This window comes from Budorcas taxicolor, chromosome 2 (assembly GCF_023091745.1).
Source record: "Budorcas taxicolor isolate Tak-1 chromosome 2, Takin1.1, whole genome shotgun sequence".
NCBI lineage: Eukaryota > Metazoa > Chordata > Mammalia > Artiodactyla > Bovidae > Budorcas > Budorcas taxicolor.
This window is the reverse complement of record NC_068911.1, coordinates 24,192,579-24,207,030: the sequence shown is the minus strand read 5'-3', so window position 1 is coordinate 24,207,030 and position 14,452 is coordinate 24,192,579. Positions and strand designations below refer to the sequence as shown.

Genomic DNA, 14,452 nt, shown 5'->3' with positions numbered 1-14,452 from the left:
TCTTTACATTAAGAGATGATCCAGAGAAGGAAAAGCCAGCAGAGGAGACTGTACATATAAAGCCTCAAAGATAAAAGAAGGCCCTGTAATATTCTTGAATAATAGGACCCACCCTCATAATCATTGAGACTCAGCCTGGAAGTTCTGGCTCAAATCTCTTTCTTCCTTTCCTCTGCCAGCTGTCAGTGCTTTTGGACTCCTGCTTAGATGGTTTGTGTTTACTGTAACAAACCTTACTTTGCTTATTGTTTATGGGTCTGACTATCCTGTGAACTATTTCTTCTTTGTGCCCTGTTGACTCCTAGTTCAGAGCTTTGCCCATAGAGCCCAGTGTATAGGAACTGTGTGTCCTTAATGTATAAACCATGAATTTCAACACCTTCTGACAAAGGAACGTTTGTCCCTGATGTTGCTGCTGCCTCCATCACTAGATATGGTTGATTTCATAAAATCTAGAAAGAGTATCAGAATAATCAGAAGGGACTTCTCTGGCTGTCCAGCGTTTAAGACTCCTTGCTTCCACTGCAGGGATTGCTGGTTTGATCCCTGATTTGGGAACTAAAATCCCATATACCAAAAAAAGAAGAATCAGAAGGCTCGGATTTCAATCTTGGGTCACTACTGACCAGCAGAATGGCCCTGTTCTTTGAGCTTAAGGGGTTACAGATTGGCCTAGATTACAGATTACAAACTGCCTGAAAACATGGTTTGGCCCATAAATTGATCTAAATTATTTTTTTTAATTTACTTGCCAAATTAAAAAATTCAATTTTCAGCTTCCTTTGAAAAAGTGACAATCTGGCAACACTAGCCTGAGTTTCCTGCACAGCAGTAGTCAGCTGGAGCCAGTGAGATTCTTTTCCCTTCCTCTACCTGCCTGACCCCTATGGACATTTGATTTGCAGTTCTTGGTTTAGAGCTCTGCTGTCTGTCTGTAGGCACAAACTACATGTAACTATTTCAATTTAAATGAAGTAAAATAAAAAATGCAGTTCCTCAGATGTACTCACCATATTTCAGGCGCCCAGTGCCAGTGGCTACCCTGTTGGACAGCAAAGATAGAAAATATTTCCAACATTGAAGGAAATTCTGTTGGACTGGGAGAACTTAAAGATGCTCTCAGGTCTAATCATTCTGCACACTAAAGATAGATTGTGCGGGTATCCATGGCTAGTAAAGTCATTGCTCCTACTCTGAAGGAAATTTGTCTAGTAAAGAGCTCCTGTGCCTCTGCAGATGGGGAAAGTGGTTCATTCAATAGTTGGCGGGTACTTGGAAACTGTCATGAAGGCGGAGACCCCCTGTGCCGAGTAAGGGCTATATATCAGATGGTTGAATCAGGGGTCAGGTGTATCTAAGGTTATAACCAGAGCCCTTTTGTCTGCTTCTTAATCCAATTCCTTAGGACTTATCACAAAGAAGGGGTTTGAATGTCTTAAATGTTTCATGTTCTCTGACTTACCTAGTTCCTTTGAAGGGTTCAAATCTTGGATATTTAAGTTATGAATGAATGACTGGGGTTGATCTTTAGCATTGACCAAGTTCCCTGATGGCTCAGATGGTAAGGAATCTGCCTAAAATGCAAGAAACTCGGGTTCAGTCCCTGGGTCAGGAAGATCCCCTGGAGGAGGGAATGGCTACCCTCTGCCTGGAAAATTCCTAGGACAGAGGACCCTGGCGGTTGCAAAGAGTCAGACACGACAGCAAATAACTCAATGCCTAGTGCCCGCACATACAACACACTTCCACACACACCTCCTACTTTTGGTAACTTGTTCTCATTTCTCTGATTGATCTGGTCTTTGTCTCTTAAAATATGATAAGAAAGCAGTTACTTCCACTTCTTTTTAATTGAGAGACTGAAACTTGGTGTCCATTTAGAGTTTCTATCCCTGAGGGGGCAAATAGCTGAACATCTCAATGGTTACTATAGCCTGATTGGAGTTCCCCTTACAAGTATAATCTTGTGTGTGCTCCTGTGATGATATATTTAGAATGAATATATGTGCCTTATATGATCTTGTTTGGGATAGTTTAGAAACCTTCCAGACATAAATATTTTTAGTTTTTCCCTGTGTTCTAAAGATTTCCTGTGTTACAAAGCCTAACTTAATTTCTCTTTATGTACATAATCTATCCTCTCCTCCATGACCCTTAACTCTGACATACCGTATTGTCAATTTATTGTAAAAAGATGCTGTTTCAGAGAATAGCTGTAGTATGACTAAGTACACCACACAAGTATATCCTGAGATATGCAAAGCAGTGTGTGGCATTACACTTCCCTTTTTGGATTCTAGTAACCAAAAACTGAATCCCAATCAGGAAATCAGTCCATGGGGTATGTGTGGGGCAATGAGATGAGGCCCATAGTTTATCTTGAAAGTTATTCAGTTTAGATAAGATGATACTGTATAGGATATGGAAATACATTAGAAAGTAGGGAAGGATAACAGATGTAGGAGAAAAGTGCACTGAAGGGTAAGCAAGGAGTAAGAGATAAAGGAAGAAAAATAGGAAGGGAAGCTTGGACATGCTCTTGATATTGGCACCTGCATTGTATTTCCAGTAAGAAGTATGTGCTGTGGTCTAAAGATAAGCAATGCCTCCAGCAGGGTTGGTTAGTCATAATGAAGAACAATAGCTCTTTACTGTACATGGATTATTAATAATCAGAGGGAAACAGCTTTAGGAAAATCCATTACTACCACAAAGCAATAAATTCACCAACAGACAACACATTTCTTTTCCCTCCTCTGCAGACAAAGTTTAGCATAGATAAAAGAGGCCTGACTGTTCCTCCTTTATTTCCTATTTCAGGTAACATTTTGCCTTTGTTAACTCCCAATGCTAAGTGATTTACATGGATAATTATGAATAATCCTTACAGCAACTCTTTGAAGATTCTATTTTTACCCCATTTTAAGAAATTGAGGCTCTGGAAGATTAATATCTTGCCTAATGTGGTGAAGTCAGTATTCAAACTCCAATTAGTTCATTGTTTGCATTATATCTCTCTTCTTTACATGTGTGGAAAATTTTTGAATGCCTGAAATCAAGGTAGTCATTCTCTATTCTGCTATCCTGGGCAAGAAAATCTGTTTGCTTTGACATTATAAGAACACTTCAATTCCCTGAGGTTTTTCCAGATGACTAAAGCTTTAAATTATAATTTTGGAAGCTGGTTTTGAACCCTGATCATTTGCGTGCAATGGACTTTATTCCCCCAAAGGATTGTTTTTATGAAAAAAAAGTACCAGAACCTCATTTTTCTATGTGTTTGTTTCTGTCGACCACAAATACATTCACAACCTGAAAGTAGAGTGTTTTACTTGGTGGGAATGTTAGGACTCCAAGCCCTGGAGACTTCTCTGAGGAAGCAGGAGAGTCAGGCTACATACAAGTTTGCAACAAAGTGGACAGGCAGACTGAACATCAATTATTGTTAAGTAAGGAAAACCAGATACCAAGTTAAAGGAATTTAGCACTCTTCTACGTATGGGAAGATGCAAGAATATGAGATTATTGAAGTCATCTCTTCATATGCATCTCAGCTGTCTGGGGCCAGCATCCTGCTCTTTTTTTTCTTCACTATTCCCTCCTCCCCACCCCCTCAACCCCAGAGCTCCTCAGCAATCACCATGGAGAGTGGGGGGGCATGTGATCTATTAGATCATAGGCATTGTGTCCCTTTTTGGAAGCCCTCATTCACATTTGGAGGCCGGAAATTGCTGATGGCTTTTACATCCTTGTTTATTGATATGGCAGGAAATATTCAATTTCACAGTTCAAAGCTTCATGGAAACATAGTATATCATTTCAGTCCTATAGGCAAACCCTAAGTGGCCTTAAAAGAACTTAAGAGTGAGGGTTAGGTAATAGCTCTGTAGACTGCTCTGCTGCTGCTGCTGCTAAGTCGCTTCAGTCTTGTCCGACTCTGTGCGACCCCATAGACGGCAGCCCTCCAGGCTCCGCTGTCCCTGGGATTCTCCAGGCAAGAACACTGGAGTGGATTGCGTGGAAGTAATAAGACTGCTTTCCCAAATAACACTTAAATCTTCAGTTCTTCATGTTGATACCCACAGTGCCACTCTTGAAAACATCATTGTGAGGGTTAATTAGTATTTTTAAATGCCTTAGGGTCTTCTGTTGTGAAACCTGGCCCAAATACCTATGCAAATATCTCAGGATGAGAATGAAAATTACTGGTAATTATTCTGTGTGGGTAATTTTTTTTCTTCTAACAAAGGTATTTTAAGCTCCAACTCTGCCAGGCATGGGAATATAATGGATAAGACAAGGTCCCAACCTATTCTCTCTCCCCCTCCCAAAACACAGTGAAGGAAGAAATGCAGGTCAAACAGAAAATTACAATAGAGTAGGAAGAACCTAGTATGAAGACATTGGCTTAGTGTGAAGAAGACAGTCTTAAAAGTGATGAGAGCCAAAGGATGAGAATCAGCAATTAAGCAAAAAATAAAAGAATATTTCAGCTATATGAGTTGGAATCTTCCATTTGGCAAAAAGGAGGACTCCCAGGTCTAAGGAGACAGGGCAGCATACAGGATAGGCAACAGCTGGTGCTTGGTGAACATAAAAATGGATTTCTCTGTGAGTTTCCCTGTCACCCTCCCCCCACAAATCATAAAGTAGTTGGGAGAGAAATTTGGCTACATTATATTCATTGGTGACGATTTTTAAAATTTTATACATAGGGACAGATCTTGAAAGAATGGATGGAAAGAGTCTCCTTCCACTTGGGGTTTGGAAGTCAGTTAACTTCCCTTGCCTTTCTGTCCCTTGTTTGTACTGCAATACTTTTTCTTCAGTAGATGGCAAAGCCTCCTGGGAGCGCAACATTTGAAATTTGGACATTCCTGAGACCAGAGTCATTCTTCTATAAATTTCATCTGAGGAAAGGGGATTTTCATCTCTGCTCTTAACTCCTTAGTGTTCATGTGGTTGATGTCTTTCCAAAGGTGAAAGAAAGTGTTTCAGGAGTGGGGAAAATGGTAAAGTGGATAAAGCCCCTAGTCCTAGCAGATTTTCCCATGCATGCATACTTGCTAAGTGGCTTCAGTCATGTTAAACTCTCGGCCACCCATGAACTGTAGCCTGCCAGGCTCCTCTGTCTATCAGATTCTCCAGGCAAGAATACTGGAGTGAGTTGTCATACCCTCCTCCAGGGGATCTTCCCCACCCAGGGATTGAACCAGCATCTCTTTTGTCTCCTGCATTGGCAGGCAGGTTCTTTAGCCGTAGCTCTACCTGGGAAGCCCAATCTTCCCGTAGGCCTCCTGCAAAACTAGATTTAGACATGCCAAGTGCTTAGCATGTATTTTCATTCTCAATAGCAAGTGGAAGAGTGAGTGGGTAGTGCTTTTCTTTTTAAAGGAAATTGATCACTGCTTCTCTCAAGTCCCCATTACTGACTCCAAAATGAAAACAGGGGAAAAGATGCAGCTAGAAAAATAACCATATAGCTTTTTTGGCTCTTAATCCCAGCTTTCAGGTCAATTAGGTAGCATTAAGCAAGACTCTTCACCATCTGCAAGGTTGGTAGAATCACAAATACTTACGGTATAGTTTGAAATATAGCATGTTTTAAAAAATGTAAATCAGGTCAGACCAGTATACTGTTACTTGCCTAAAACCTACCAGTGTCTTCTTTTGCTCTTAGACTACAAATCAAACTGCTTTTCAAGGCCTGCTTTCCCAACCTGTATTGGATTCTATACACCTATCACCTCACTTCCCCCATAGACTTTCAATTGTGTTGACACTGAGATTGGTTCCCACTTCATAGCCTTTGTCCCTACTGTTCTTTCTTCCTGCATCTTCTTCCCCTGAACTCTTACCATTTATAGGTTCCTTGACACCATTCAAGACCCAACTCAAATATCACTGACTACCCAAAATAATCACCACCTCTTCTCATCTATATCATATTATTATTTCATTCTTTGAGAATACATATCACCAAGAAAAATTGTTTTTCTTGTATATCATTTGCCTCTGCCGCTTGGATATAAACTATAGATCAGAGACCATGGCTCCTTCTTTATCACTGTATACCTAGAGCTGCATGTACCTGGCACATGGCACTGAATAAATATTGGATGGATGGATGGATAGATTCTTGGGAGGGAAGAGTAAGACCTGCAGGGTAGTAGTACTGTAATGAGTGCTGGTATCTCTTCTGTGATGTCAGCTCCCTTTGAAGTGTCAGGAACAGTGTTGGTACAGGGAACAGAAGATTAAAGCAGTCCAGCCAAGTGCACGGCCTCCTCTAAAGGTGCTGATGTGTAACAATCATTACTGAGGAAGGACAGTTGCACGGGAGGGGTGGATAACATATTTATAAGGTGGAGACCTTATAAAAGGGTAATTGCAATTCATATCTAGGTGCAAAAAGAATGGTTTTTTGCTCTTTGTAGGAAGGGAATAGAATTTAGTTCCCACTGTCACAACTGGCTAAGTTCTTCAAAGCAATCAGCAAACATTCAACCACATTTACTTAAATTGATCAGCCTATTTAGTGATTAAAAGTTGGTGCTCTGACTCCAGACTTTGATTTTGAATCTGGCTCCACCTCTTCCTTTCCTTGTGGCTGTACTCAAGTTACTTAACCTCTTTTTGCATCAGGATACTCTTTTATAAAATAGGATAATGTGTTTACCTTATAGAACAGTGATGATTATGGGAATTAATATATATGTATATAAAGTACCTAGAAAGCCTGGCACAGATTACAAAGTAAGTGTTTTTGTTGATTAGTCACTAAGTCATGTCTGATTCTTTGTGAAACACGCCAGGCTTCTCTGTCCTTCACTGTCTCCCAAAGTTTGCTCAAATTAATGTCCATTGAGTTGGTGATAGCTATTACTGTTATTTTTATTCCTTTAGTGAGCAAAATGCAGTCCCTGCCCTCCAGAAGAAGGGAAGAAAGGAAGAAAAAGACACAGTGAAACCGGATGTGATAAAAGCAGAGAAAGAGGTGCTCCAAAAAAGGCTTGAGAGTAAACTAGTGTCTACAAGTTGGCATGGCCAGCCAAAACAAGCATCCTAAGTGAAAAGGTTAGCCAGAACAAACACCGCAGTAGAGTGCCATAGAGCTCCATTTCCCAAACTTGGTTTTTTGGGGGGCTCCACATCATAATTTTTACTATTATATTGCTACATTTTATACCAGGTTAAAATTTTCTGTAATATGTGTAAAGGTAGAACTACAAAATACAAATCACTTTAAGTCATGGGTTTCAGTTCAGTTCATTTCAGTCGTTCAGTCGTGTCCAGCTCTTTGCGACCCCATGGACCACAGCATGCCAGGCCTCCTTGTCAATCACCAACTCCTGGAGTTTACTCAAACTCATGTCCATTGAGTCAGTGATGCCATCCAACCATCTCACCCTCTGACGTCTTCTCCTCCTGCCTTCAATCTTTCCCAGCATCAGGGTCTTTTCTAATGAGTCAATTCTTCACATCAGGTGGCCAAAGTATTGGAGTTTCAGCTTCAGTGTCAGTCCTTCCAATGAATATTCAGAACTGATTTCCTTTAGGATAGACAGGTTGGATCTTCTTGCAGTCCAAGGGACTCTCAAGAGTCTTCTCCAACACCACAGTCCAAAAGCATCAATTCTTCGATGTGCAGCTTTCTTTATATTCCAACTCTCACATCCATACCTGACTACTAGAAAAACCATAGCCTTGACTATATGGACCTTTGTTGGCAAAGTAATGTCTCTGCTTTTGAATATGCTATCTAGGTTGGTCATAACTTTCCTTCCAAGGAGTAAGTGTCTTTTAATTTCATGGCTGCAATCACCATCTGCAGTGATTTTGGAGCCCAAAACAATAAAATTAGCCACTGTTTCCAATCTTTCCCCCATCTATTTGCCATGAAGTGATGGGACTGGATCTTAGTCTTCTGAATGTTGAGCTTTAAGCCAACTTTTTCACTCTACTCTTTCACTTTCATCAAGAGGCTCTTTAGTTCTTCACTTTCTGCCACAAGGGTGGTGTCATCTGCATATCTGAGGTTATTGATATTTATCCCAGAAATCTTGATTCCAGCTTGTACTTCATCCAGCCCAGCATTTCTCATGATGTACTCTGCATGTAAGTTAAATAAGCAGGGTGACAATATACAGCCTTGATGTACTCCTTTTCCTATTTGGAACCAGTCTGTTGTTCCATGTCCAGTTCTAACTGTTGCTTCCTCACCTGCATAAAGATTTCTGAAGAGTCAGGTCAGGTGGTCTGGTATTCCCATCTCTTTAAGAATTTTCCATGGTTTGTTGTGATCCACACAGTCAAAGGCTTTGGCATAGTCAATAAAGCAGAAATAGATGTTTTTCTGGAGCTCTTGCCTTTTTGATGATCTAGCGGTTGTTGGCAATCTGATCTCTGGTTCCTCTGCCTTTTCTAAAACCAGCTGGAACATCAGGAAGTTCACAGTTCATGTATTGCTGAAACCTGGCTTGGAGAATTTTGAGCATTACTTTACTAGCGTGTGAGATGAGTGCAATTGTGCGGTAGTTTGAGCATTCTTTGGCATTGCCTTTCTTTGGGATTGGAATGAAAACTGACCTTTTCCAGTCTTGTGGCTACTGCTGAGTTTTCCAAATTAGCTGGCATATTGAGTGCAGCACTTTCACAGCATCATCTTTCAGGATTTGAAATAGCTCCACTGGAATTCCATCACCTCCACTAGCTTTGTTCGTAGTGCTGCTTCCTAAGGCCTACTTGACTTCACATTCCAGAATGTTTGACTCTAGGTGAGTGATCACAGCATCATGATCATCTGGGTCGTGTGTTTGGTGGGCTATTAAAACACATTAAGAGAGTCACAGTAAGAAAATAAATATTCTATTATACATGAGAAATTACCTCACCAACCAATCTTTGGGATACTTGCTTTAGGGGAAAGTTCTGACTATGTCTTGAGGCCAAAATGTACTAGCAATGACATTTATCAGCCTTTTCTTAATAGTACAGGCTGCACATGGTAGGTGCTTGATAACAAGTTTTATCCTGGCACTGTGCTTATAAATGAAGTATGACTTGAAGAAAAGAGCCCAATTTCCAGTCACAGTTCCTCCCGGGCACACTTCTTATCGCTCATCTTTCCTCATTCTGGGATTTGATGGTTAAGGAAGTGAAAAGCAGAATTTGAAGAACTATCAGTCTCAGAATAAAAGTTACAAAACTTTTCAGTTCAGTTCAGTTGCTCAGTCATGTCTGACTCTTTGCAACCCCATGAATTGCAGCACACCAGGCCTCCCTGTCCATCACCAACTCCCGGAGTTCACGCAGACTCACGTCCATCGAGTCAATGATGCCATCCAGCCATCTCATCCTCTGTCGTCCCCTTCTCCTCCTGCCCCCAAACCCCTCCCAGCATCAGAGTCTTTTCCAATGAGTCAACTCTTTGCATGAAGTGGCCAAAGTACTGGAGTTTCAGCTTCAGCATCATTCCCTCCAAAGAAATCCCAGGGCTGATCTCCTTCAGAATGGACTGGTTGGATCTCCTTGCAGTCCAAGGGACTCTCAAGAGTCTTCTCCAACACCGCAGTTCAAAAGCATCAATTCTTTGGTGCTCAGCCTTCTTCACAGTCCAACTCTCACATCCATACATGACCAGTACAAAAACCATAGCCTTGACTAGACGGACCTTTGTTGGCAAAGTAATGTCTACTTTTCAATATGCTATCTAGGTTGGTCATAACTTTTCTTCCAAGGAGTAAGTGTCTTTTAATTTCATGGCTGCAATCACCATCTGCAGTGAATTTGGAGCTCAAAAAAATAACGTCTGACACTGTTTCCATTGTTTCCCCATCTATTTCCCATGAAGTGATGGGACCAGATGCCATGATCTTCGTTTTCTGAATGTTGAGCTTTAAGCCAACTTTTTCACTCTCCTCTTTCACTTTCATCAAGAGGCTTTTGAGTTCCTGTTCACTTTCTGCCATAAGGGTGGTGTCATCTGCATATCTGAGGTTATTGATATTTCTCCTGGCCATCTTGATTCCAGCTTGTGCTTCTTCCAGCCCAGCGTTTCTCATGATGTACTCTGCACAGAAGTTAAATAAGCAGGGTGACAATATACAGCCTTGACATACTCCTTTTCCTATTTGGAACCAGTCTGTTGTTCCATGTCCAGTTCTAGCTGTTGCTTCCTGACCTGCATATAGGTTTCTCAAGACTTTTAAGAAGTTCTAAATATAAGAACTGATTTCACAGGCAGTTGTGACTGCAGTTCATTTGTGGTCCTCTAAACAACTGAATATTCCTTATATCGCCCATGGTAGAATCCCATCAGACCCCGCTGCATCAGATCAACCCCTGATACTAGTGAAGAAGGATAAGGACTGATTTAGCCCTGCATCAATAGTGACAGATAATTGATAATTTAGAGGAGTAAACGTTGGTTTCAAGCCATTAAATCCAAAAGGAGGAAAACTCTTAGGGAAAAGGCACTTTTCCTAAATACGTTCCTTCCTAGGAATAGAAATATAAACCAAAAAGAAAATAGCTTAATTTTTTTATTTTTATTTTTTTACTTACATGGCTGATTTTTTTTCTAGAATCACAAGCTTTGTAACACCCACTTGTTAATAGTATGTAATACAGCTTAGTCTGTCTGTGGAAATCTTTTGGACTTGACTTTTCTGGGTCACCTAGTGTTGGAAAGGGAGACATCACTTATTTCCCTTTCAGGATTAGGGTTTTTTACAGCATGTGACCCTCTCTTGTAGAGCACAGGCTCTAGAGCGCAAGGGCTCAGCAGTTGCCCCTAGGCATGTGGGATTTTAGTTCCCTGACCAGGGATCAAATCAGCTTCCCCTGCATTGGGAGGCAGATTCTCAATCACTGTATCACCAGGGAAGTATCAGGATTAGTTTTCAAAACACTTAAACATTAAAGTGTTTTGAAAATGGTCCTATTAAATACGAGTTGTTAGTTCTGCTTGTTACCTCAAGTATTGTAATGGTAAGGCTTGTGTATCAGATATATATAGTATGATCAGTTAAAGTATGAAGCTGTGGTTCTTAGAGTAGTTGAAAGAAAGAAATGAAAGTCAGACTTTGGAGAAGGCTGCTGCTGTTTTAATATGCCAGATCGCCTTCACCTTCCTGTTTCGGTATTGTGCAGTCAAGGAAGTTTAATCTGTTAATGACAGGGAAGTGAAGCAGTTGTGAATAGAAGTTTGTTGCAGACTCTGCTCCTCACAGGAACTGACTCATGTATTTTTGTACGAAACCATGGAGTTTTAAGGATAGCCAGCAACTCAGAAACCTGTTTCTTTACCAGGAAAACATCATCAATTCTATGAGTTTTCATTATGACTAGCCATAATGCATGATGATCTCTCTTAATTTGTATGAATTCCTTTTAAGTGTTTTTTCCTGTGAGGTGTAACGGATGTTGGGCTTCCCTGGTAGCTCAGCTGGTAAAGAATCCGCCTGTGATGCGGGAGACCTGGGTTCGATCCCTGGGTTGAGAAGATCCCCAGGAGGAGGGCATGGCAACCCACTCCAGTATTCTTCTTGCCTGGAGAATCCCCATGGATGGAGGAACCTGGCGGATACAGTGCATGGGGTTGTACAGAGGCGGACACGACTGAGCGACTAAGTATAGCACAGCATGCTGCTGCTGCTAAGTCACTTCAGTCGTGTCCGCCTCTGTGCGACCCCATAGACGGCAGCCCACTGAAAGGTTGAATCACGACGCGGGAGGAGAAAAATTCAATCCGGGGCCAGAGATGAGGCTTGATCACTTAGAGCTTTTGTGTAATAAAGTTTTTATTAAAGTATAAAGGAGATAGAGAAAGTTTCTGACATAGGCATCAGAAGGGGGTAGAAAGAGTACCCACTTGTTAGTGTTAGCAATGAGTTTATATACTCTCCAGTGAATCCAAAGAATGTCTGGAGGTTGTAAACACCTCACCAGACCTACTCCCATAATTTACATTTTAAGATAACAAAATTAGCCAGAAGGTTTAGTCCAGAGACTGTCCTCAGGCATAATACATTGTTGTTATATAATCCTAAGGAATGTAGAGAAGGAAAAAAACTTTGTCCTTTCTTCCTCCTTGAGAATTCCAGACCCCTCTCTCCTTGGGGACCCCTGGACTTCCTATCAACCTGCCTAGGAAATGACTCTCTCACCACCAGGCTCCCCCGTCCCTGGGATTCTCCAGGCAAGAACACTGGAGTGGGTTGCCATTTCCTTCTCCAATGCATGAAAGTGAAAAGTGAAAGGGAAGTCGCTCAGTCGTGTCTGACCCTTAGCATGGACTGCAGCCTACCAGGCTCCTCCATCCATGGGATTTTCCAGGCAAGAGTACTGGAGTGGGGTGCCACTGCTTTCTCCGAAAATAGCCTCTGAGTATATTAAAAAAAATTTTTTTTTCACTGTCAGATCATAAATATAAGAAGGTTGACTTATTCCTGACCCTCCAAAGTAAGAAAATCTACTTTAAAAAATAAGTTAATTATTTTTGTAGTAAGAACTATGAATAACATTTAGTGAGTAGAGGTCCTTCAAAATTAAGGTAAGAAAGCTGACTAATGCTCAACACAGCTCTGCCTCTGCCTTCTCCAATTTTGTTCGTTTCATGACATTAAGCTACATGTTAACACAATATTTTCTAAGGTTCTTTACATAAGGAAGACATGTTTTGCTTTCTCATTTTTTTTATGACTTTCAGGAAGCCCTCTTAATTCCTTAAAAGGTACTGTCATTCTGAAAATCTCAAGAAGCCTAGCTACATATTCTACTCTGTAGAAGTACATAAGCTGACTTTTAGGTAATACTTGAAAAACAGTTGATGCTGCCAAGTGTGAATTCTTCATGTTGACACTTAACACTCTAACCTGATTCAAGGTCATCTTTCCTGGAAGGTCAAGGTCTAGCCTTTCAGGAAAGATGCTACCAAGCAGTGAGTTATAGAAAGAGGAAAAAAATAAAATCACAGCCTTTTCTTCTCCCCTCAACTCTTAAGAGCCTTCTTTCATGCTAGGGGTTTGGGGGATAAGTCTTCTGTGGATAAAACTTAAGAATGCTCTCTTTTATGTAGTGAAGTGGTACACATGACCCATTTCCCAAAAAGCACCAACTAGAAATGCACAAGGACTAAATACTGTACTGAAACAATATACCCATTTGTTCACGGAAATCGGACCCATCACACTGTGCTTTCATTTTCTAAAAACAAGATCAGACCATTTTAAAAATGTGCTTCCAAAATAAATTATTTCTAGAATATAAAATGCTTTATATTTTTCCAGGCCACATAATAGCACAGCATAGTCCATGTCAAAATGAATATCAGGTATAATGGATATAACTTTAGCCCTTTTAACATTTGTATTTGGGTGAAGTAGTGATTTCTTAACCATTTGAAGAAATGGTTAAGCCATGATTTATTCCTCATTGCTTAAGAAAGGTCATCAATGTCAAGATAAGTAAGTACTTACTCCTAAGTAAGTTAGGAGGTGGAGCCATTCAGACATTCTCTCTCAGGTGAATTCCTTGAATTCCTTCAGAATTTCTAGATAACACAGCTCCTTCCAGCTCCCATCTGCTTTCTTTAGCTGCCTAAATCCTCATAAGCTTAGGACCAACCTAAAGTGTGGAATCTCCATGTATTACCTGGGGTTTGAAATGGGTCTTGTTCTCAAAGGGCAATGAGCAGCCTATTTCTCAAAAGATGACCTGTTTGAGAAAAGTCCTGGACTCATAATGAGGTGTACCACTGCCTGGTCTTGCTACTCACTTGCCAAATCCTCATCTTCCCAGCCTGCTAATTTGTTTTAAAGGCAAATATAGTATTCATTCTCCTAAATCTGACTAATCACAGCCCTCCAGTAGTGAGCTTTCTTTTCCTATCTTCTTTGAATTTCTTTTTTAAATCATTTTTTAAATTGAGGTATTGTTGATTTATAATATTAGTTTCAGATGTTCAACATAATGACTCAAAATTATTATAGATTATACTCTGTTTAAAATTGTTATAAAATATTGACTCTAACCCCTGTGCTATATAATATATCCAGGTAGCTTACTGATTTTATACTTCATAGTTTGTGCTTTTAATCCCCTACCTCTCTGATGCCCCACTGCCTCCCCACTGGTAACCAATAGTTCATTCTCTATATCTGTGAGTCTGTTTGTTTAATTCATTCATTTCTTTTTTTTTTTTAGATTCCATATATAAGTGATAACATAGAGTATTTATCTTTCTCTGTCTGATTTATCTCACTAAGTACAATACCCTCCAGGTCCATTCATGTTGTTGCAAATGGCAGAATTTCATTCTTTTTATGGCAAGTAGTATTACATTGTGTATATTACATCTTCTTTATCCATTCATCTGTTGATAGACACTTAGGTTACTTCCCTATCTTGTCTTATAAATAATGATGTTACGAACATTGGGTGCATTTAT

General features: G+C 40.3%; 1 protein-coding gene across 2 annotated transcripts in view; it reads left to right on the top strand.

The window, feature by feature from the left end:
• LYRM1 (LYR motif containing 1) overlaps positions 1–14,452 on the top strand; it is a 29,942-nt gene that overhangs the window by 1,689 nt on the left and 13,801 nt on the right. The window contains exon 2 of one of the 2 annotated variants that reach the window (XM_052635708.1): positions 6,907–7,077. The exons of the other annotated variant lie outside the window; for it this stretch is intronic. The gene's annotated coding sequence lies outside the window, so the exon portion shown is untranslated. The remainder of the gene's footprint in view (positions 1–6,906; positions 7,078–14,452) is intronic. 2 annotated transcript variants of the gene reach the window in all.